Genomic DNA, 23,793 nt, shown 5'->3' on the forward strand with positions numbered 1-23,793 from the left:
GCACTGGATGGTGGCGTTTTCCGATTTTTTGGGGTGGTCTTGGGTCCTGGCCATGTGGGTGGGGGCCATTTTGAGGCCTGGTCCAGGCAGGGCCTGGCCATGTGGTGGGGTCAAGGGGCCATTTTGAAGCCAGGCTGTGTGCTTTGTGGCATAGGCCTGCCCTGCACCCAGTCTGCCCTGCTTTCATCCATTATGCCCAGGGGTACTCAGTGGTGCATGGACCAAGGCTTTCTGGGGGGTCTGTTGAATATTTTAAACATCATTTAGGGCATGGATGACATTGGATTGTGTTTTTTTTTTGTGTTTTTCGATTTTATGGGGTGGTGTTGGGGCCTGGCCATGGGGGTGGGGGCCATTTTGAGACCTGGTCCAGGCAGGGCCTAACCATGTAGGTGGGGGTCAAGGGGCCATTTTGAAGGCAGTCAGTGTGCTTTGTGCCATAGGCCTGCCCTGCACCCAGTCTTCCCTGCTTTCATCCATTATGCCCAGGGGTACTCAGTGGTGCATGGACCAATGCTTTCTGTGGGGGTCTCTTGAATATTTTAAACATCATTTAGGGCATGGATGACATTGCATTGTGGTGTTTTTTGTGTGTTTTTCGATTTTTTGGGGTGGTGTTGGGACCTGGCCATGGGGGTGGGGGCCATTTTGAGGCCTGTTCCAAGCAGGGTGTAAGTAGTGGCGCAAGTTGAGGTGCAAGCAGAGGTACAGGGAAAGGCGCATGGAGAGGCGCATGGAGAGGCACAACTGCCCACAATGCTTACTCCTCCAGAAGTAGGGGCACATCAGGAAATCCAGATTCAAGCAGAGGTATCATCCGATCAAGCCACTCCTCCTGATGATCCATTGTCTTCCAGATCCCCAAAAAGAAAAAGGTCAAGGAGGGCTAGGACAAGTTCTTCTTCAAGCCCCCTTCCTTCTGATGATCTTGATCTTGATTGGAACCCACCAATGCAGTCTGAGAGGGAGGCACGCCATGATCTGACAAAGGTAGCTGAGCCTAAAAGGAAGGTTCCCGCAAGGCTTTCACTTATGGGTGATGACGACGAACAAGAAGTAGAAGTGGTGGATTCTGCTGCTGATGAACAGTCTGCCGATGACGACCCAGTCATCACAGTCTTCATTCCAGCTCCAGCGGGCATACAGCAGACAGATATTTTTACCCTATCCCGAATTGCTGCTGAGCGGGATGTGAGTGGGGTGGCACTGGTACCCCCACCAACACAGGTAACTTCTACACCAACACGACCTACATCTGCCATATTTTCTCGTCAGAATGGCCTGCAGGGACCTCCATCCAGCTCGACCTCCTTTACCTCAAGTGGTGGTGCTGTAAGTGCACAACAGAGTCACACTCAGCCACGCTCATCCTCCACTTCATCTGGCATTGAAAGTAGCACCTCCACCACCACCAGAAATCTCCAGTCCCCTGTTTGAAACCTCTTTAGTATTAGCAAAAAAGCAAAAAACCTAGTCATTTGTTCGATTTGTAAACAAGTAGTTAGTCGGGGTAAGCTTGGTACCAATTATGGCACCGGAGGCCAGAGAGGTCATATAAAAAAACACCACATTATCCAGTGGGAGGCGCACCTAAGAAACATCCAGAAAGTCAAAAGTACAAATCCAAATGTATCCATTGGTATTGCATCTGATGATGAGGAGCTGATCGTGCAGGGGGGAGGTCAAGAACCAAGAGAATTTTTTTCTGGTACACACAGCACCCCTGGCAGCACCACTGCAGTGGTAGCGCCCACACCCTCCTCTATAACCAACAACATCAAGGAGGCACAGTAGTCTGGTAGAGACACCACTGCTAAAAAGTACATCAATGAGCCTAAGTGGGTAGAAGAAGTCTGCATCCTCATCACATATGAAAACGGTCCAGACCACCAATAAAAGCATGTTTTGGTCAGAGTCGCCATTGGAATGCAACCACCCAACGGCATGTCTTTATAATGCAATGCTGGCTAAAATGTCAGCGCTGGACCTTCTCCCTTTTTCTTTTGTGTAAGGGGTGGGTTTTCGACAGTTTGTGGCAACAGTCTGCCCTAAATGGAAGGTTCCTAGCCGCTCCTATTTAGCTAGAGTTGCGGTTCCAGCACTACATCAAGATGTGCTGGAGGTGATTGGGGCAGCTTTGCAGAAGAGTGCTGTTCACACTATTAACCTGACAACAAACATGTGGACCAGTTGACAAGTCCTTGATTACATGTGCATCACTGCACACTGGGTCTCTTTTGCAGGGGTTAGAGAAAAGATGTCTGCAGGTGTTGACCCTGCCATATTTTTCAAGCTAGTTGAAAACATGCAACAGTAGCCATGTTTGCCATGGAGAAATCTCATACTGCAGTAAACATTTTGAAGGAGTTTAACAGTAAGGTCTTTGAATGGCTGCATCCAAGAAAACACATGAGTGGTTATGTTTCCACATATAAAGGCAGTAATATAGTTAGGGCCATGAATGATGGTGGCTATTTCAGAGTGCCGTGTTTGGCGCACAGTATTAATATTGTTGTTCAAGATTTCTTGAAAAACGAAAACACAGTCATCAAGTTACTGACCACCTGCCGAAGAATCTGCACACATTTCAGCCATTCTGTTAAGGCCCGGAAGCAGCTGAGGAAACTTCAACATGTGAGTGCCAGTCAGAGGACTCATCCAGGAGGTGGTAACATGTTGGAACTCGACCCTCTACATGCTTGAGCGTCTGTCTGAGCAGTGCTTGGTTTTCAATGAGTATGTCTTTGCACTGCGTTCTACTATGAAAGACATGAGGCTAGAGTTGGAGGAATGGGACCTAGTTAAACACCTGACAGACATGCCTCGTCCTTTTGAGGTTTTCATGCGGGAAGTCAGCAGGTAGTACTGTACTTTGGGCAAAGCTATCCCATTGTTGCACATGCTAGAACACCAACTGAAGGTGGTGTCTTCAATGTTCAAAGATGATACTGACAAGCAAGACTCATATCAGTTGGCGGAGAGCTTATTAACCAGCCTAGTTGACAATGAAAGGCTTAAACAAATACATACAGAACAACATTACATCTGCGCCACTATTCTAAATCCACGGTACAAAAAGGCAGTGGCCAGCAAAGCATTCATTCCTTTTACTGAAGCAGATGTTTCAAAGTACAAACATTGGCTAGCTCTGTCAGCCACTCGGTTCAAAAAAGAGTGGCAGGAAATTGAAGGAACTACCACAATTACTACTGAATCAGCAGGTCATCCGGTGTCAAGGTCCACTTCTGTGGCCAAAGGCAGTCACTTTCCCTCACAGCCGTTTACCTACACCAGCAACCGTATCATCATCCTCACCTGCACCAGGCCCAGCCATAATTGTCGGAAGCGGATTGGATAACTCATCAAGGGTTTGCTTGTTCCATTGCTGATGCAAAGGCCACAGATGGTACGCAAAGTGGAGCAGCCCTGGGTGGCCTTGAGTGGATGGTGCAGGCCTATCTGGATGACCCAACAGAAGTCTACATTGATCACAACCCATTGGTGTATTGGTATGGGAAAAGGCCTCACTGGACGCTGATCGCCATGCTGACTCTAAATTATTTGTCTTGACCACTCGCAAGTGTGTCTTCTGAACATGTTTTCAGTGCAACTGGTGCCATTGTAACTTCAAAAAGGCCCCGCCGCTCGGCCAAAAATGTGGAGAGGTTAACAATGATCAAGATGAATCAGCACTGCATACCACCAGATTACAAAATACGTGAATCCACGCAGGAAGAAGAGGACACCGACTTAGGTGACGGAAGGTCTTTTCTGTTAGCTGACCTACTCCTGTCTCAATTCACAGAGTTTGAGGATGAACTCTACTTCCCTAAAACCTTGGCCTGAAACTGACTTCCTTTTTTTTCATCCTGACTCCTTATTCACTTTCACTCTTGTGTGTCTTTCTTTGTTTTGCAATTTTTACCACAAAAAAACTCTAATCACAGCAAATCCATCAGCAACACTGTCTTCGTCTTACTTCCTTATTGAGGTGCCGCTGTCTGCAATCCTGAAGTTCACAAGTTCACAACTCAGTCATGCTCCTCTATTCTCCTCCTCCAGACTCCCCCTATGCATTTCCCTCAGAGCAGATGGCTGGATTACGCAGAATGAAGAAACTGACACTTCGTAGATGGGTCCCCTCAATAGAAGTGGGACTGGAATTACTGACTATATGCTGATTGCTGACAGTTACTTCTGAAATTGACACGAGAGGCTGCCCTGTGGGCCTCGACTTTAAGAACAAGATGCGGACAAAAAGTGGAACAGGTAATGTATAATGAGATGGCATGCAGTGGACAGCACTGGCTGTCTGGCTCTGATAAAAGCAATTGCTCTTTGTTTGTTGTGCATGAAATGAATCATCATATGTCTTCTGTAATTATTTAATCTTTTACACACTAAATGTAACTCAAGTCTACTCTGTTTTTTTACCTTGTTTAATTCAAATTCTACTTCTGTTGCAGGGGCCACTGCGTTGCATTTTTTATTATGCTAAATGTCCTTTGACTCACTATGTGTGTAGACTGCGACTGCATGAATAACATTGAGTTTGCCAATATACCATGATGATGATGATGAGTCTTGATGATCAAAGTTACATAATATCTTTTTTCCTTACAGTCACTCACTGGGATGGATGGATCATCATCGTCAGTTTACAGAAGAACTATGGCCATTTCGTGAGTGGCAAACAGGTAAACCAGTGAACAACAACTACAGCAGAACTACTTGTCTGTCTAGTCGTTGTATGGAGTGGTCGAGTGTTGTTATGCCAGAGTCCAATTGCGGCTATGTGGCTTGCTGTATACAATTAGATATGCTTTGTCTGTCTGTGTCAAAGAGGTATGCTACATCAGGTTGCTTCATTCACTCAATGGTGCCTGCCTTGACCGTCTGCATGGCCCTGGCCTGCTGTGCTAATTACTATCCTTGAAAAGAAGACTCCGAGTACGTACTTTATAAATGATGCTTGTATGTAATACTGTCGCCTCTGAAACTGAAAGTGTTATTTTTGCACTAGACACTGTACCTTATATTTTTTTGTCCGTGGTGTTTTAATATCACTTCCTGTCTTTCCATCAACAATTACAGGCTGGCTTTTACCGTGTGCAATGGGAAAAGCGATTAACTCAGGCTTACCATTAGCGATCCGCAATCACGCATCCGCCAGGCAGGCAGTGGACAGTGTGTCTGGTCACCAAGATTGATCGACGGAGCGTCTGATGGAATGGAGCAGTACCGCGAATAGGAGGAATGGCTGGATGCATGCAACTTCCCAAATTGAACAGGACAACTACAACCTACAGTTACAGTATCCTCTTCACTTCTCCTTATCTTTTAAATAATGTAATTGTTGTGAACTTCTATGAGTGTGACTCTGTGCGTTTGTTGACTCTCTGCTTCAAATTTATCCCTCCAGCTATTTGATAAGTTTCTTTGCTATTTTTAAAACTAATTTAATGTACTAATAAGTGTTTATTCTCTCTGATGGCAGATAGGCAAGTGAAATTGCGTAATTACTGCAGCCCTAACTTATGTACTAATTTTCATTAACCTAACCATCCATTTAGCAAACAACTTCATGCATGCAGTAGTGCATGCACTTCCTTTAAGTCCCTTAAAAGATTTATGGATATCTTCGTATCCAAAGATTTGTTTTTCTTAATTTGTTGTTTGTACTTGCTGTGTTTTTTTTCCCCTCTCTCCCCAAAACTTTCCCAAAAAACCCCATTCCCATCCAATTTTCAATTAATTGTAATTATGCTTAAAAAAACACAAATGAGTATTTTCAAATCAATTCTGAATTTCATGCCCACCATCGATTGGATCCATCGTCAACAACATCCTCAACACGTGAAGAAAGGATACGCTGCTGTGTCACTGTTCTTGTTGAAGCCATGCAAATATTTCTTTCTCATACTTATCTTCAGCATTTCTTAGGCTACAAATATAAACTGTTCCTTCTAATATTCCTCTCAGGCCACTCAATGTCTCATTTCCTTTTTTTTCATATGCTGCTACTGCTAGTGTGGTACCACTCCTAATACCACCACAACAATGGAATTTCTGTCCTGGATGGATTTTATGGGCAACCGTAATCGCCCTTTGCCATGCAGCCAGCGCTGTCCCTAGCTCTATTCTCAAACATGAATCACAGGTAAGATAGGCATTTTGGGGAGGTAAAATAATGGGCTAGGACTCGGAGGAGAGGAGAGACTGACAGTAGTACTGGTAAAGTACTAGTAGGGCAATTGAATTTACTAACTCTGTTAGTGGCACTTTTGTACATTTTTGGACATTTTAAATAATTCATGCTGGTAAGTTTGAGGAAACCAAATGTACAGTAACCCCCGCCCACCACCCCACAAAATAATATGAACGTGTACACTATGTTGAAGTATGTAAAATAAATTATTATATTTCCCCTAACAAAAATAAACTATTCAAAAGACCCAACCCACCCCCCTTCCCTAACCCCAACCAATGTCCATAAGAATGACCCTCAAAAAGTCCCTCTGAATCCCCAACGCCCAATTCTCACCCCCCAACAGTCTTTAAAAAAGGGGTAAGGGACAGCCACTTCAGGCGGTGTACTGTGGACTGGTGGTCCACATCTCTTTGCGGAGGTCCTGGAGCTGGCGCTTCAGCTTCTCAACTGCGTGCTCCATGTAGTCAACACTCCGGCGGAGGCGGCGCTGACGTGCCATCCAGGCTCTGGGGGGGGGCTGGTGCTGTGTTTGCTGCTCTGCGGCGGTGGCAGGAGGCTGCCGGACCACGGCGTCATACCACTGGAGGCTACTGGCTGGTGGACCCAGGGGCACTGGAGGAGGATGCAGCTGTTGCCACCTCCTCCTCCTGCTCCTGAGCCGCCTGTCGCCAATATTCGGCACAAGTGGCCTCCAGCTTCCGGGCCCTGGCCCGGACAGCCATCTCCTTGCGGGTAAGTTTTTGTGGAGCATCTATATGAAGAAAGAAAGAAAAATACTGTAACCAATACTCTTTAACATTAACACAAAACAATTCAACAGAAGGTGGTCTCACAGTAACACTAGCAACTTGCAAGCACAGTATAACATTTTGGCATGTATCTTTCTGCCGTCTTTGTAGGCCTGTGACATTAGTGGGAGTTTCTGGAATTCTACTAGCAGCACTATGGACTCACTACATAGTCAGAGAGTCAGAGAGTACACCAGTCTTCTTTTTTTCTCTTGTTTTGTGAAGAAATTACTTGTAAGTGAACTTGTGGTAGCTGGCATAATGCCAGATAAGTCAGCTTGCACCTGAGAAAAACAGACACAAGCCATGATGACGCAGATTCGTATTACTTTAAGCAGTACATGCAGGTGGGGATAGGGAAGCTCTTACTTTTCTATAGGGGTGAAAGTGGCCATACTCGGTTACATCAAGGGCTACTGCTCAATATAATTTATATTTCACACTGCCCCCCGGGCCTTGACTACTACAAAAGGAAAACTAAGATTATTCATTTCTGATCATATATCCAGCCGATCACACGATCTTTGCTTATATGATGGATGACTTTAGGTGCTTTGTTTTGATAGATTGAGTGAACAACAGTGATAGGCCATCCATGATTGACAAAGCTGAAAGAATAGTATTAACATAGGGAGTGATTGTGGTACCCATAATTGCCGGAGTAAGGGACTTGACTTGATATAATGTGAACTATACAATACATACACAATATATGCTGTGCTTGCAAAGTAAAGTACTGTACTGTTAGTCAAGGGAGTATTTCTGAACAATCACAACTTCTAGTATTTGGATTTCCTCTGCTTTGCTGCTCTGGCACAGACTTGCTGTTCAAAGGAAAATTCTTCATTCACTGAGCGTCTGCTCTATACACCTCTGCTATCTATGAGGAAGAAGATACCTTCCAGGCTTCCAAAGTAAACGTCTATCATTCTTCTTAATGTCTCAACTGGACCAACTTTACTTTTTCTCAACAACCACCTAACACCCTTTTTTTTTTATTTGGTAAACCTCTGTCTTGACTTGCATTTGAGTTGCACCCAAATGATATATTGCAATGCACACCACACATGCCTTTTCTGATTCACCCACACAACAGTCATCTTTTCTTTCTCCTCCAACCATCCTTGCTTCAAGCAGCCATGCATCTGATTCCTTCCTATCAGCCACCTCTGCATGCATTCAAAAAAACGTATCATTCTTTACAGTCATAAATGTTACGACTCGCTTGTCCTTCCTTACACCCTTCTTTCCCTTTTAGTTCATCACATACCTCAAGTTCATCTGACCTGACTTGGCTTCAAAATAAAAGTTTCAGAGCTGAGTTGAAGTCAAATAGAGGGGGCCATTGCTTACTCGAGAACTACCACCGCTAATGCTATTGCTCAGTCAAGGGTGACTGTCTTCTCCGTGACTGGCAAAAATGTAGTTCTAAATTAGTAACTGTTCTTAACAGTACAGTGTACTTGTACAAGTGTACTGTCTACTGTACAGTACATCATACAACCCTTTGCGAGCCTACTCTAAAATGTTAATAAGTAAGGAATATAATAACTTACCACCATCTGCCACTGCTGAGCCAACCCCACAGCAGCTCAGCCTGGTGGAACTAGTGGAGCGCACACCTGGAGTGGACGCCTCCGCGCTGCTGGCCTCAGCACTGGTGGTAGTAGGTGCCGCATCTGATGTTGTGATGCCTAGAAAAAACATGTCATATTTTTTAGATGCCACACACCACCCCCTATTTTGTCTCGTAATGGAAGAAAATCTTAATACATAAACTATTTTTAATTATTGGGACTGAAAAAAGTGATGGTTTTGGGAAGGGTGTTAATTTTTTTTATGCTTTATGCTTAGCCATAACATGCAACACTTTTTGGCTCAACTGATGAATGTTTGCTATTTAACGTGCACCATTTTTCTAATTACAGACAGATGATTCCATTGCCCTTCTGCCAACAAGAGCTTTTCAATTTTCACCAACTACTCCTCATCACCACCAGTACTTGAAGTTCAAATAAGGTGAGGGCTCCCGCACAGTTATTATAATAATTAGATGTGTTAAGTTGAAGTATATTCTAGGGAAGGGTGTTTAAACTTTAACGTCATCTATCACCACTGCTCGCTGGGAATACTGTACTATTAAAAATGAAGAAATTGTTTTTTTATTTGTTATTTGAAAATAAAAGTTTAAAACTAAAAAACAATGTGTGGTTTTTGTTCATAGGTGAGTGAGCGGAAGGGTGTGCAGTTGCACTACTGCACTTTGCAAGCATGCTTCTGTGACTCGGATAGGTCAGGATGTGGTAGTCTTCTTCTGTTCTTCTGGGTCGTATAATCATTGGTCGGACACACTACATAGTGGGTCAGGGGATTGGGGTTTCAACTTCTGTTCTTTCTGACTGAGGTGTGTGGAAAAACGAAATGCACATATCATCAACAATATCCTATTTCTCTTGTCCATGTGCAGAATAGTCCCTGAAAAAACTAGTGGTCTGGTATGTGCTCCTATCAAATCAAAAAGCCAACTACTAGCTTATTCTTGGTGGACATAGACATTTTGTTGGTGATAATTGTCAAAGCACTAACATTAAGAAGACTGGATCAGACAGCAAAGGCAACCCATAGGACTGCACTCAGTGCCTAGAGATATTGCTGGATCAGAGTTTTTTTAACACCGTTTGCCGACTGGGCAAGCTTAGCTACCTACACAGACGGACTCATAATATTAGTAAATATTAGTAGCACAGAGAGTGATAGTAGAGGCAGGATAAGATTGTAGAAACAGTCTACAAGAAGATCAAAGACTATTTTATAAAAAATAGAATTAGGGGAAACAGTTTGGAATGAATAGGTGCTGTAAAAGTTAGGGAAGTATAATTATTAATATTAACAACAGAACAACTTACTGGGGCCAGTAGAAGAGACCTCTGAGAACCGATCCTGCCCACCTTGTTCCGCCGGTGTCTCTGTCGTCTTGCCCCTGGAAGGTGCTGCTGATGATCATGAAATAAACATAAACATGGACGATTGTTTTTTTTAAAATATTTGATTTCTTTGACTACAATCTAAAATTATCTCGGGGAAACAAATTACCAACAATTGCACTATATGTATTGACCTATCTGATCTGGTCAACTAGGAGGATAGTACAGTATTGCTGGATTTGCAGACCGTCTACTTGGAAAGTTATGTAAATCACTAACTAAACCAACAACAAAAAGGTTCTACTACGACTGCCAGCACTCAGCAGCACACGACGTGACAGACACAGTCCGTCATCATGATTGCAGACCACTAAAAAATGTCCTACTACTAAAGAACAAGTCATAATATACTCAACCTATCAATCCACCACTATCTCTTCTTAGTGGCAGCAGGTGTACAAAGGAAGGACTAGACTTGAGTCTCTAGTCTCTCTAGCATTATGCAGTTTGGTAAAGTACTCACTCATACATAATCACTCAGGCCCAATGAGCACAAAATTGAAAACAGGTAAGCATAGTAGCACCGCCAGTGAGCAGGCGAGCACCTGCAATTACAGAAGCTTTTGAAACATAATTCACCTGAAATGTAATCAGCAGCATTCTAGCTCTTCGGAAAAAACAAATTGCAATATCATAACACAGAGCAGGAGAAAACAAAGTAGTGATTAAATACTAGCTACTACTATTCACCAAGGCCCGGGATCTCGACTCAAAGCAGGTCGAGCAGGTGTTGCTCCCGGTCCAGGAGGTCCGACCACTGGTGCATCACCTGTTTGTAGGTGCACCAAACCCCAGACTCCCGATACCCGGCACACCTTCCCCCATAGCTGGCGACGCTCCCGGAGCCAGTACGCTGCAGGGGGCCTCCCGCGACGGTCTTGGTGAGGTGCACTGGACGTTGAAAATCAGTGCGGCCACCTCCACCGCACCGAAGATCTCCCGGGCTACTACTGCCTCCCCCCTAAAGCGCCCACAAGGGAGCTGGGTACGGGGTGCGGGACCTTTCCCCTAGATGCTCTTCCCGGCTCCCTTTGCCATGGTGCTGCACAGGAAAGGAAAATAAAATAGGAAAGAAAGAATAGGGAAAAGGTAAATAAAAAAAAAGACTTAAAAAAAGTCGTTTTAAGTAACCAAAAGTAGAAAAAAACACGAAATATAGATGTAGAAAATGAAAGAGATAGATAATGAGTCAAACAAATTAAAACAAAGTTCAAAGAAACACAGGATTGCAGAGATTAAAAGAGGATGGGAAAAGTATGCCCAGAACCATAGCAGTGAATGGAAAACAAATGGCCCTCATTGTGACCGCGTGGGTAAGTTTGCGCGATATTTCCCCAGCAAGCACTCGAAAACGCTCGTGACCATGCAATCACGCCCGCGGGCAACGCGAGCATGCAACTAGCGCCTGAAATCAGAAATACGCAAGGCGAACAAGATGGTCGCGCCCATGTACGACCGCACGGGTAACTTCGCGGTCGGCACGCTGAAAAAACCCTGCGAACACGCAAAGCGCCCCGCGATCAAGCAAAAATAAAAGAATCCACAAATTCGCACAAATTTGCGTATTTTGCAGACTGAGAATTCGCTTTTGCACAAATTCGCGTACCGCGAAGTCGCAAATTTCACCCATACTTAATTACTTATGGTGCAGTGAGTTAGTAGCACCTGAAGCACACAGTGTGTGTGCATCCTACGATGAGTGGTGGTCTTGGTGTGCCACAGCGGGTGTAATGTGTGTTTCAAACTTGACTACATCATATGCAATCACCACTGCATCTGAATTGTGAGCTCTAGTGTCCACAGTGTAGATCGAAGGCAGTAGTTAGCATTGACATCGAGGAATGCTTCTTGTCACTTCTTCTTGAGAAAATCCGAGGACATAGAGTACAGTTCTCTGTGCAATAAATCAAGGCTGAATTCAATGCTGTCCGCAGTATAGATCCAAAGCTGAATTCAAGTTGTGAACCCTGCTGTCCGCAGTGAAGATCAAAGGCAGTAGTTATCATAGACATCGAGGAAAGCTTTTAGTCACTTCTTCACAAAATCCGAGGGCATAGAGTACAATTCTCTCTGCAATTAATAAATCAAGGATGAATTCAATGCTGTCTGCAGTGTAGATCGAAGGCAGTAGTTAGCATGGACATCAAGGAATGCTTTTTGTGACTTCTTCTTGACAAAATCTGAGGACATAGAGTACAATTCACCGTCCAATTACTAAATGAAGGCTGAATTCAAGTTTTGAACCCTGCTACCTGCAGTGTAGATCAAACGTAGTAGTCGGTACAGACATAAGTCTGTGGTGTTGTGGTGCTGGGTTCGCAGGGGCTCTTGTGTGGAGGAGGCCCGGAGTGGTGGAGGAAGCCCGGAGTCATGGCGGCAGCCACATGCCAGGGTGAGGGCCGCTGCTCTGGCAGGCTCGTTTATCTTCGCACAAGTGAACCACACCCAGGGCTTGGCCTATTTATTTAAACTGTTATGCTGGAGTTGCATACATTGGACCAGCCCACTCTGCTTCCGCTTCAAGGAACAACACAGCTACATGAGCGAGATCTTACCACTGTCTGAGGTAATTTGGTTGCATCCACTGTGCAGTACACTACACGTATCAATACTATATCTTCACATGGAGAGGTTTGTGCTTTGCATAGTGAGGTCTGTGCAGCACATCACTGGTACACTTGGAATTGTGTGTATTTTTGTTGATGGGCGACTGTAAGACACTTTCTTACTGAATGCATGAGTTAGTGACTAAACCGTGTGAAAGTCTGTATTAGTCTCTCAGATGGTGTGTAAACGGCTGCATGAATTGGTGAATAGCTACATGAGTATCTATATGGGTTATTGAGTTGTTGTCACAGTAGTTAACTACTGTGATCAAGAACTGACTGTTCGAAACGCGTAGGAGGAGGAGAGTGTTGGTCTGTTAAATAGGTTAAATTATCCAAGAAAAGTGCTGCATATTTCTTTAAATTTGCAAAAATACAGAAAGCGAGATCTGGCCCTTGTCTCGCCTTCAGCACCAGCTGTTCAGTGCTCCCCCGCTAAGGACTGTTTTGTGGATCCATATATATATATATAACCTCTCAAACTTAATTGCCCCTTGGAAATGTATTAATATGTGTTACCAAATGGAGCACATTGTTTTTAATTTCAAGCCTGTATGCATCACCATGTGAACATGTACAAACCTTTCCCTGGTTTGCAGCTACTGCTCTAGCCCCATTCTTCACTGAGTCACATGTCACCTGTATGTATGTTTTGCATACACTGTGTGTGTGTGTGCACAGGAGTCACTCACCTGTAGGCATCTAGCCACATGTTGCTTTTGCGCATCTAGAAATAATTCTCCTATGCACACATACCCCTTTTAACTGTATGAAAACATTCATATCACCTGCATCCACATAGCATCTATCATCTGTGTGTACCTGGGAGCCCTTCATTTTTGTGTACCTACATTTCTTTAAGTTGTGTGCGCCATGATTCCCACTCCTTTTTGCACAGAACTACATAACATTTCCAGCTATTCAGAGTTAAGTGGGACAGCTTCAAATTTCCAGGGCCACCAACTATGTACTTAACCCCACTCACTTATAGTTCCCTTTTATCTCTGTACACATACCTTCTTCTCTTATATGGGCTTTTAGACCTTCTTGCTTGTGGGTATATAGCTGTATAACCTTCATGCACCAATATCTCTAAAACATTTCCACCTACGGCTTCACCTGTGTTCATATATCTCTCATCATTTGCATTCTAGGGTCCCACCTAGGTGCACCTACCACCGTATCACTTCCGTAACACAGCCTCAACTCACATATATGCTCCTAGTACTTATTAATTGTTGGCTATAAACCCTCCTCTAGCATGTTTTCAGTATTTTATTCCACACTTGTGTGCTATAACTGCTTTGTCAGTTTCTCAAAATACTCACTTCTTTTAATCTAGATTACTCTCAACTTTGGTAACTCCGAGCCACTCACATCTTATGTCTATTATGTGCAGGCATTAGCAAACATGGGCTCATAATCGTCATACATATATTCTTAACGCACACAAGCTAGCCCACATTCCTAAAACACATACCTTCCTAAGACAGGTACATCCAGCCACAAATTCATAAAACGCCCAGCAAAGCACACATTAAAAACATATATTCCATGCAGAGTAATGTAATGTAAGGTGCACTTATATAGCGAAGCTATCACCCCAAGGGTATCCTGGCGCTTAGGTTACCGAGCAGCGAGTATCAAGGCTGAGAAAGGCATGGTCTGCTCTCTAGGAAACAATCTGGTTTTCAGTTCCTCCTGAAGCATGACAAGGTGTTCAATTGTCTAAGCTCCGGAGGAAGTGCATTCCATAGTCTAGATGCTGTGAAGCTAAAGGATCTGCCTCCCATTCTGACTTTCTTGTCTTGGTAACACAGACCACATTCACAGAGGAGGAGCGCAGGGATCTAACAGGAGAGTGCCATATAAATTTCCTTTGTAGAATTTTAGGTCCGATTTTATGTACGGCCTATAGACAATACAAAGTGCCTTGAATTGTACCGTTTGTACAACAGCCAGCCAGTGTAGGTCCTTGAGGGCCTGAGAGGCCAAGGCTCCACATGGCCCGTTTAGTGCCAGCTTAGCAACCATAGTCTGTACTCTTTGTAGTTTCATGGTCAAAGAGGCTGGGGCACCTAAAAGAAGTTTATTACAATAGTCTATTCTGTTTAAAACAATGTTCCGAAACACTTGAGGTCTAGTAGTAGTGGCCAAAAACTGGAGTATCTTATGCAAGGCTCGAAGCAGAGATAGACCGGTGCTCACCGTTTTGTTCACCTGGGATTCCAATTGTAAATTGCTATCCATCAATACTACTAAGTTGCGCACTGTATTTGCGGGCATTGAGGAGTTATTAGCCAAGCCAGGCCAAAAGTCTGCTGGAAGAGGGTGCTGAATTCTACCTGCCGTACAGCACAGGACTTCAGTTTTATCCTCATTAAATTGTAAAGAATTCTCTTTCAGCCAGTTTGTCGTTTGATGCAAACAGTTGTGGAAATTTTCCAGAGACACTGCATTGTTTCCCTCAACAGTGAAGACAAGCTGAGTGTCATCTACATAGTTGATGACATTAATGCCAATTGATTTTTATCAAAACAATAAGGGGACGAAGATATAGATTAAACAGGATTGGGCTGATAGCCGAGCCCAGAGGAACCCCCTGTTTAAAATCTCTGCGCTGGGAGAGAGATCACATGCTGCTTATTGGTGAGATAAGAATGTAACCAGTCTCGCGCTCTGCCCACAACACCCAATTCCTCCAATCTCCTAATCAGGGTCCGATGGCTAACCGATGGCTAACCGTGTCGGACGGGGCCGACATGTTGACCAGCACTAAAAAGGCTGTCTGACCACTGTTGGCCCACATTCTCAGGTCATCCAAGACTGCCACCAAGGCAGACTTGGTCCCGTGTGCAGGGTGAAACCCAAATTGGACTTCGTCCAGCAACTCATTATCCTCAACATATTTTGAGAGAGATTTGGTCACTACCCTCTCCAGAATCCTAATTGGGTAGGGTAACAGGGAGATGAGTCTACAGTTGGAGGGACACTGGGGGTCCAGTGTGGCCTTTCTTAGCAATGGATAGACAACTGCCTTTTTCCAGTAGTCTCTAACTACAGCTGTGGTTAGAGATTGCTTGCAGATGTGATACAAAAGCAGGTAGAGTTCACCTCCAAACAATTTCCAAAACTTGCATGGAAGTGGGTCCATAGGGGAACCCGAGGAAACGCCAGCAGTAATTGCATTGAAATCCTTGTGTGAAGGCATTGGAACATGGTCCAGATCTGTCATGTGTTCTTTGTCAGTTATACCCTAATTTAATGAAGTGTCATCACCCGTATGTTGGTGCCCAACCCCATCCAACAGGGAATTGAGTCCTGTTAGAATTGTACACATTTTTTCCTCGAAAAAAGTTGCCAAGTTGTCACAAAGTTCTTGTGAAGCAGGGATATTAGATTTTGCACAATCTGGGTTGGACAGGCCTCTTACTAAGCTAAATAGAGTTTGTGATTTGTTAGCTGAGAGAAGAATAATCTCCTCAAGATATTTAGCCTTGGCTTTACCTATTGACTCTTTATAGGTATAGAGCAGATTTTTAAAAGCTGCCTTATCTGTCTCTAAGTAGTTCTTCCTCCACTTCCTTTCAGCGTGTTTGCAGCTAGTCTTCATCAGTCTCAGCTCTTCATTATACCATGGGGAGAAGGCTTTTTGAAGCTTTTAACTAACAGCTTTTGATGTCAAATTCACGTAATAGCTCTCGCACTTAGAACAATTATATTAGATGCGCTGCGGGGTAATCTTGGACTAACCGCGCGCTTGCACCACCTCCATGAAATAGGGAGAGGGCAATACAACATAGAGTGCTACCAAAGTGTCCGTGCTCCGGTGACTGGCTCTTATAGACGAGTACACCAGCACATCAAGGGAGCATGAGCAGCAGTGACAACAAAAGAGGTATTTAGTGAAATGATTAAAAGTATCTAATAAGGAATAATTTTAAAAGCGCACAATGCCCCACTAAGAAATAAACAGCTTTTGATGTCAAACTCATGTAAAAGCTCCCGCACTTAGAACAACTACATTAGACGTGCTGCGGGGTAATCTTGCCAGTCTGTCCGGCACGAAAAGGCAGTCGGAAGCTGTCTCTGGGGGCCCCCAGCAGGGATCCCATGGGTGTGAGGCCGCCGAATGGTGCCCCTCCGTTGATCCCGGCACCCGGTGGCAGGCACCTTGGGGTGCCGGACACAGGGTGCAGGGATGAACTGCACCCAAGCTTTCTACATTACAAGCATGCTTTCTGGTCGGAAATCATGCATGCATGAAGGTATATGAATCCGACCGTGTACTAGCAGGGCTGGTCGGTTACAGCTCCTGCCCGATGTCGGACAGACTTAGGTCCGTCCAACATCGGAATAGGCCTCATAATTGCAATGGTGCAAGTTTTGCAATTATGACGTGTGAGAAGTTGGCCTGGTATATAATGCTCACTAATTCTTAGTGATCACTTTGTACCATGCCAAGCAACCCTTATGATGATGGTTGTAATTCAACCTTGTGGACCAGTTATCCTAGTGGTAACGTGGACAAAGCAGTCTTAGGCTAAACTCTGAAAGGCATGTGAAGCCAGCTGTTATACCATACACAACCCCCTTGAATACCAAATGAAAGGGACACCACACAGATATATATTGAAAATATATATTGATTTATTAACTATAAAATCCCCTGGACTCTTTATGAGCACAGAAGCACAAGCGTAAAATCACAAGACAGTTTAAAATACACAAAAGTTGCACAATATGGATGAGCCCTAGGGGCCACCTAAACCATATACTAAGAAAGTGGTATAAGAGATACCAAGAGGAAAGTGAAGAGGCCTAGGGCCTTGGGAATCGCTGGAGCTATTCGAGACTGGCAATGACTAAGTCGGGAAAGGCCCACGGGACTCGGGTGCAGTGTTCAAAGTGCACGCACTTTTCAATACAAAGTCTATGGTGTGTAAAAAGTACAAAGTTAGTTTAAGGGCACTTCCGCTGAACCTAGAGGAACAAAACTTAAGACACAGACCCTAGAGGTGTGTACCAGTGTAGGGACACCGGCTTTGCAATGTTACCTTACCCACAGGAAGTGGGTGCACAGGGTCGAAGTGGCGTTGGGTTTTGACACGCAGGTTCTTGGCGCTTGAAGCTGAAGATGCTGCAGGCGATGTGAAGGAGAAGTGTCCGGTGGATACAAGGGTGGATCTGAAGTGGTGAAGACCTGAAAGCAGAGGGGACAATGTTCAAAGTCACTGACCAGTGACCACCGTGGAACCAGATTGGAACCAGGCAAAGTCGGGTGCAAACAGGTGATGAGGTGTTGCTTCTCTCTACAGCCACGTGGACACGAAGAGGTCAAGGACGTCCAGGAGTCGATCACGAGATGTCCCTCGAAGGCTCTAGCTGATGGCGGTGTCGGCAACTCGATTGAAGCAAACAAGCCTTGGCTAATGCAAGCCACGGGGAAAGTGAAAAAGGCTTATTACTCGGACCAGCAAGGTCAGAGCGGGTACTCCTTTCTACAGGAGCGAGGGCAAGTCTGGAGCAACCAGACCCACAGTGTAAATCGTAGGTTTTGTCGCCAAGATGGCCGCTGATCACGTGACAAGCGGCCGGGATGGCGAGTCGAGTGGCACAAAGCAAAAGGGCCCCACGCAGATCGTGGAGATGCTGGAGGGCTGATCTTTGGTGCAAATGCTGCTCGGTTGTAGGGCTTCTCAAACCCCAAAGCACAGAGTCGAGGGTGCCTTAGGTGCTGCGCAGTCAGCGTCTCGGGGGTCTTTCAAGATGGCCGCTCCCACGTCTCTCGGTGCCTCCACGGGTCCCTTCTTTGCAGGGACTGTGGATCGGGCTGTGACAAGTCTGGGAAGCTGGGTCTTGTCAGGCTCTGGGCTCGGGCTCCGGCGGGAGGCGGCGGCAAAGCAGACGTCGAGGTGCTGGGTGGTGCCTGTGTTCACAGGGTGGCCCCTCCTAGGCCACAAGGGAGATTCTCTTCAGTCTTCTGAGCAGCAGAATGTCGAAGTCCAGTCTTCTTCTTTGTTTAAAGTTGATTTCAGGATGATCTGCTGTGCAATGGCACTGCTCCCACTCTTATTCCAATCTGAGGGGTGGATCTCCTGCTAGGTCCCTCCCCTATGGGTGGGACCAGGAAGGGGGGTGGTTACACCCCCTCTCCTTTGTCCAGCTCCTCGCCAGAACTGGGGCTGGAAAGCCCCAGAACCGGTTTGGGCTGGCTTATGCACAGGGACACCTTGTGTGCCCCAGGCATGTCTCAATCTATTCAGCCCTGTCCTACCCAATACACAAAACCCTGTCTGGGGTGGTGCTCGCACCTCCCCAGGCAGGAAACCCTTTGTCCAGGCCCTCCTCGCTGGAAGGACTCCCAGCAGCAGGAGGTCAGACATGTGTCTGTGGTGGCAGCATCCATTTTGTGATGCTGAGGCTCTGTTTAACTTTAACCAGGGTTAAGGCTACACACATGTCGTGTCCCTCTAGAAGGGTGGAATGCTATCCCCGTCGCCAGAACTGGCGAGGGGATAGTATTCCAATTCGTATGACACCTTACTCGACATGTTTTGATAAAGCCAAACCAAAGATAGCATATAACCGCGAGGATTATAATGCACTTAAGAGTATATGGTATGGCAATATCCCAGAACAGCTTAGGGATTGGTTCCCGACAGCTGCAGACAGGCTCAGCTCATGCTAGAGCACCATCTCACATGTAACCATGCACTCTGCCCCCAGGATTGCAGGGGCCTTCCATAGGAATGGCTTACAGGTTAACATGTGTCCAGTTTAAGGTTAGATATAGGGATACTATATCTAAGTAAGAGGTGATTACACCAACTTACCCCAGCTGAGTGATCAGCCAGTTGTGTCAAATCTGGAGGCCAGGCCAGGGGTGGCACAAGACGTGCTGCAGCCCCTGGTAGGCCTTGGATGCACCTATGCCCTGGGTACCTAGGGTACACTGTTACAGGGGCCTATAAGGTGAACCAGTTCCAATTATGTTATGCACCTAGGGTACATGGAGTCCATTTTAAGGAGAGAGCAATCAGCCTGGGGCCCTGAATAGCAGGATCCCAGGCCAACTAAGTCAAAAACCAGCTAAACACCAGGCAAAAAGTTTGGGGGTAACCATAGTCAGATATCCACCTTCCTACATGACATTTTGCAAATGAAGCAGTAGGCAAAGAATTGTACGTGTGTAACTAATTTGGACAACCAGTATACTTGCTTTGAACATCCAAAATTACCCAAACAATCACATTTACAAATGTCTACATTTAGGCTGTCAGTGTATACCCATGTAGCCCATCATAACACCAACAACATCTGTCAACATTTCAAAAAATGACCCTTAACTGGAGTAGGTAGCTTCAAGGTATGTACTGCAAACCACTTCAACAAGTAATTAGATTTCCTAAAAGGAAAGGACTGCACCTACCATTAGCCAATCATGCTCTACCTAAGAACAAGTTGCAAGGCTCCTGTGTAAGCTATCTCTCCTTGCAACTTCCCCTCACTGCTAGTACCCACCAGCAGGTCCTTCACTTCAAACCATATCCACCTCTGTCAGCCATCTTGCTACCAAACTCCCCCTCACTGGCAGGAAGCAACAGGCCCAGGTGGGCTGGCTCGGCTGGGTGGGAGGAGTATTCACTGCACTGACCACAAATCTCAGCAGGCCTTCCACTGCAACCTACATCCATCTTTGTCAGCCATCTTGCTACTACACTCACTGTCACTGGCAGTAAGCCATTGGTCAAGGGAAAGGAAGAGTGTTAGAAAAGGCTATGACTCCTAGCAGGCCTTCTACTTCTGTCAGCCATCTTGCAACTGCACTCCCCCTCACTGGTTGAAAGGAATAGTCGCAAGTGGGCTGACTGGGAGGAGTACTCATTGCAATGACCACAAATCCCTACGGGCATTCCACTCCAAACTACATCCACCACTGTCAGCCATCTTGCTACTGCACTCACCCACACTGGCAGGAAGTGATTGCTCAAGTGGGGGGGTGTCAGAAAAGACCACAAATCCCAGCAGGCCTTCCACTCCTAAGTACAACCTCTGTCAGACATCTTGATACTACACTCATCTTACTGGCAGGACACAATAGGCTAGGGTGAGCTGGCTGTGCTGGATGAGAGAAGGACTCACTGCAGTGGTTACACATCCCAGCAGGCCTTCTAATAGAAACTCTCAGAAACAGTCACCTGTGATGTAACTCCAAACCCATTTACTTTACATCTCGCCATAGAGTGAAAGGTAAAAATGACTTAGCTGTGTGTACACAATGCAATGCACATACACACATGCCTATCAAGCTGAGGTACCACAGTCTCTTAAATAGAAAAGACTGAGACCATCTGTCACAGCATGACAATGTTATACAGGAATATACATACATTTCTCAGGGTTCGGCTGTTACCTCAATGTGTAGGGTGATACATAGACCATGCACAGTACACATAAATAACAAATAACATTAATAATAGATAAGTACAAATTTCATGCACATTTTTCAGAAGTTGAGCTCACTAATCCTCAAGTGTCAGACAGAGTGTGTGGAACAATTCAATTGTCAGTAGACATGTTACAATCCATTTGGAGAACATGAGAATATCAGAACAGATGTGGAACAACACCATAATCCACATGGATGCAGAGACAGAATATTGACACCTAAATATCGAGTGAAGAATATCAATGGTATAAAATATCAAAGTAAGTTTTATTTAGTGCAAAATATCGATTTTTGTGTTATATAGAAATATCAATGTTGTAAATATCGATGGCAAATATATAGTTGTAAATAATATCGATTTTTTTGTCTTCGTTTTTGTGTAATGTATATTTTTTAATCATTTTGTATTTTTTTATGAATAATGTTAGCTTTTATTGTTTTTAAAGGGTGGGGAGTATTTTAAGAATGTTGGTTAAGAAGAATTAATATTTTTTTAAATTTATAAATAATTTAAAAAAAATGTACATTTGTACATTTTTAAAATGTTAAACTTTGTTTTAGTTGCTAACATTATTATTTCATTATTACTAGTACAGTAAATATTACAATATTATTAGTACATTCTCTAAAATATTTTAGAAATATTTTTTAATTAAAAAAATGAATTAGAAAAAGAAATTATTTGTTTCTATTTTTGTAAAATTGGATAATTTTGAATTTTCAAATATTTAAATGAATTTGTAATTTGGAATTTAATATTTATTTATTTTTATTTTTTGGGAAAAGGTATCTCACATTTTTACTTATCATTTTTTAAATAATTATAAGTTTTCAAAAAAAATTCTTGAACATTTTATTAAAATTAAAATTAAAAAACACATTGGGGCCAATTCTGATTCAGAAAAATCCCATCCAAATCGTCGTAAGCAGCCTTTTTCCCGTATGAGTTGTGAGGAGAACCGTACCCATACGTACGATGTAGTACGATGTGTACACAATGCAGTTCTCCGTACGATTCGTACCAAAGCCCATACAAACCATTACTCCGTACGAATTGTATTCGGAACACGCAGTATGCAACGTCCGTACGATTTCGAAGCATCATTTCCCGACCCAACGAGTACGATTCATGTCGATGACACTCCGTACGACTCTTTTGTTACAGGATACGGTGAGTACGGGTACGGCGCGTACACCTCTGGAATATAGGGGTACGGTGCATAGGGGTATGGTCCATACCCCCCATGACTGCAGGTGTACGGTGCGTAGGGGGTATGGTTCATACCCCCCAAGGTCGTACGTGTATGGCGCATACCCCCCTTGAATTTGGGGGTACGGTGCATCTGCTATTGTGTGGTTCTCCGTACGAATTGCCTATAAGCGACGTTTACTGTATGAATCGCAGACACGGTCAGCGGTCTGGATCGTACTTGGCGGGTCGTACAGCATGCTTATGATTCGTACGGTACACGACGATTTGTATGTATTTTGGGCCTACACATCGTACTACACTATTCGGATGGAGTTGTACGATTCGTACGGAAACAGCTATGACTACGAATCATTGCACGGTCACATCTCCCGAATCGGAATCGGCCCAATTTTTACATTTGTTGAAGAAATGCACATTTTTATAATGTTTGGGGGGTTTAAAATGATTTTTCATTTTTCTATATTTGTAATTTTTTATGAAGTAGTATTTATTTTGTTTTATTTGTTTTCAATTTAGGAATTTTGAGTTATTATCCAGCACTTTCCCTTAGTTTAGTTGGTTTTGGAGTTGGAATAGTAATTTTTGGGGGTTTATTATCTGCCACTTTCTCTGCGTTTAGTTGGATTTGGAGCTGAAATAGTAACTTTTTGGGGATTATTATCCAGCAATGTCCCTAAGTTTAGCCGGTTTTGGAGTTGGAATGGTAACTTTTTTGGATTTATTATCCAGCATTTTTCTTGAATTTAGATGTTTTGGAGTTGGACTAGTAATTTCTTTTTTTGTTTATTATATATATATTTGTGCTTCAAAATGGGAGAGGAGACATATGTTAGTTTTTTTGTGAAATTTTCATTTGCAAATACATGTATTTGTTTTGCTCACAATCATTTTTTTATTCGATTTTGTTATATTCGAAATATATTTTTATATACATATTGTTTTACAGTTTTGAAAAATTTAAAAACATTTTGAACTATAGTCATGTTATAGTATAGCAAATATATTTTTAGTACTTTATTTATACACAGTTTGATTTTTATTGTTTATCACTTTTTTTATGACGAAAACCAAACATTTGTATACATTTCTTTAAAAAAAAATGTAATAAATGGTATATAATTTTATTTTCTCTAAAATTATATAGTATGTATTTTACTAATTCATATTTAGAATCTTTTATTTTTTAGTATATTTAATATTATTCAGAACAAAATAATATTTAATGAATTAAATAATTTACAATATGTTTAAAAAATATATTTTGTATTAAACATTTCATACCCATGAAACAAACATACAGTTTAATATATTTTAAATATATATATGTATATTTTGATAATATTATTAATATAATATTTAGGGCCCAATTCCGATCTTGGTGGTTAGGGCTCTGATTTGGATTTGCTTTTACCTAAAGTGATCTGGCGCCGTTGTTTCCGTCCAACTGGCTTCCAATTCCGGATGACCAAGTACGATGCCTGGAAAGCCTTAGCCCTTACTGAATCGGTTCCGGAAGGCATACGGAAAAATACAGCCCTC

This window comes from Lissotriton vulgaris, chromosome 1_1 (genome assembly GCF_964263255.1).
Source record: "Lissotriton vulgaris chromosome 1_1, aLisVul1.2, whole genome shotgun sequence".
Classification (NCBI taxonomy): Eukaryota; Metazoa; Chordata; class Amphibia; order Caudata; family Salamandridae; genus Lissotriton; species Lissotriton vulgaris.